A 2,500-nucleotide genomic window follows, 5' to 3' on the forward strand; every position below is an offset into this window, starting at 1 on the left:
CTAGATGTTTGGTCATCACTGATCATTCAGTGCTGACACTTCCGTTTCTTTGAGCTCCTCGAATGTGCAGCGGCAGGGATGTCTCTCTTCAAAGTCCAACAGTAATCGGCCATCATGACTGCATCCCACCGTCCCTGATACCTGGTCTAAATCTCCTTCATGTCTTGATGAAATCTTCTCCCCCTGCTCGTCGCTCATTGATCCCAGATTCTCAGGAAACCGATCCATGTGTGAGAATAGGTAGTGCATTTTGATGCTCATGTTGCATCCCAGGTTTTTGAAGGCAGTCAGCATTTTGGTGACGAGTTCTGCGTAATTGCTGGCCAGTTCGACTTTATTCATTGAGTTTTCAAACTATGGATCTCTGATGAGCTGACGTAGTTGAGATCCGTCAAAGATGCCAGCTTTCAATTTCTCCATGATCACTCCTGGAAAAGCATGGCACAGGTGAGTGAAGCAGCCACCATCCTTGTCCAGAGCTTTGGTGAACTGCTTCATCAAGCCAAGCTTAATGTGCAGGGGTGGGAAGAGTATCCTTTGATCTGCTAGGCTCCAATTCCTCCCGCAGAGACCACTCCTTTTTCGTGTAATGGTGAGCTCGGTCCCTACTATCCCACATGCACAGAAAACACGGGTACTTGGTGAAACCGGACTGCTGTCCCGACAAAAAGTTCACCATCTTCAGGTCAACACAGATCATCTACTCATGCTGACAATAACGATTTTTTTCCAGCAGATACTTCACCGCTTCATACTTCTCCTTCAGTGTAGTCGAGTGAGCCAGCGGTATAGAGGCAAATTGGTTGCCGTTGTGCACCAGAACGGCTTTCAGCGATCTCTTGCTGCTGTCAATAAACAGTCTCCATTCTACAGGTTGGTACTGCGACAATCCAAGATTGTGCAGAAGCTGTGAAACATCTGTACAGTACACCAAGTCTTTCTCTTCAGAGAAAAAACGAAGGTATTCTTGATGTCTATTGCGGTAGAAAGTGATGCGAGTACTGTCAGAAAGAAGTTTTTTTTCTTTCAGTCTTGATGCCAACAATTCGGCGGATGACTTTGGCAAGTTGAGGTCACGGACAAGATCATTTAGCTCCTTCTAGGAAAAGGGATGCAGAGCGTCATCGGCATCATCGCTAGGAACTACTTCTTCATTGTCTTCAATACTGGAGAATTCTTCGTCACTTAACTCAGGAAGTTCTGCTGTGACAGGTACTGGAACTTCATCACAGTGAGGTACAGGACGACGTGCTGATTCAAGATCAGGATACTTGAGGCTGCTCTGGTTCTTTCTGTTGATCCCAATCAAATTAATAGCGCAGAAGTAACAGTCACTGACATGTTTTTTCGGCTCTCTCCAAACCATAGGAATTCCAAACTTCAGCCCGTCCTTCTTTCCATGGGTCCAGCGACGTAGATACTCGGTGCATTTCTTGCAGACCATGTGAGGCGCCCAAGCTTTGTCCTGATCACCAAGTTTCATGCCAAAATAAGCATGATAAGCACGCTTTACGAAACTTGTGACTGGTTTCCTGTTAGGAACAACGGTGTATTCGCCGCAGATGTAGCAGAATACATCCGGCTTATTTCTGCAAGACCTTCTGGACGAATCCATATCATTCATCTGAATAAGGAAAAAATGTCTGTTAGCAAAAAATGTGCGGTCGCAACTTGAAAATTATATCGTAATACACGCCACGAAAATGCTGATACCCTTATGTATGAACATCAACCGTAAAAAACAATATTTAGCAATAGAACACAAATTTGACCTGATTGAGCAAAATCAATGTTATTTTTGGATTCAGCGCATCAAAATTATCTAAAATCAGTTAAAAAATTATTGAAGATTTTTTTGCTGTTGACCAGTGTTATTAATATCATTATAATCATAACAATATCAACAGTAATGATAATCCAGCAATCATGCTCTACAAACAGAGAACATTATAATCAAACACTCAAATAAATTCATTTTAACAAAACACTGAAATATATTTATTTCTAACAACTTCCATATCACCTCCGTAGCTCAGTGTTACCGCCTCTGCCTCGGAGATCGACGGCCGTGAGTTCGGTCCTCGCGATGCCAAGCGTGAAATGCGCACGCGTAAGCACCGTTGTTATTTTTTCTCTTTTCGTTTTTCACTGTTAAAAAAAAAGAAAAAAAAAAAAAAAGAAAAAAAAAAAAAAAAAAAAAAAAAAAAAAAAAAAAAATATATATTATAATATAAAATATATATATATATATATATATATATATATATATATATATATATATTATCTGATGGCAATCAACGAAGGGAAGGATGGCGTGATTACACAATCTAATCGTCAATCATGCATTTAGACTCTCTCACCCTGCCTTTCCCTCCCTTTCCCCCCTCTCTCTCCGCCATTCTCCTTCCCTCTCTCTGTTTCTCCTTCTCTCTCTCTCTCTCTCTCCTTCCGTTCCTCCTTCTCCCTCACTCTTTCTCTCTCTATATATATATGCACACAT

This window comes from Penaeus monodon, chromosome 2 (genome assembly GCF_015228065.2).
Source record: "Penaeus monodon isolate SGIC_2016 chromosome 2, NSTDA_Pmon_1, whole genome shotgun sequence".
NCBI lineage: Eukaryota > Metazoa > Arthropoda > Malacostraca > Decapoda > Penaeidae > Penaeus > Penaeus monodon.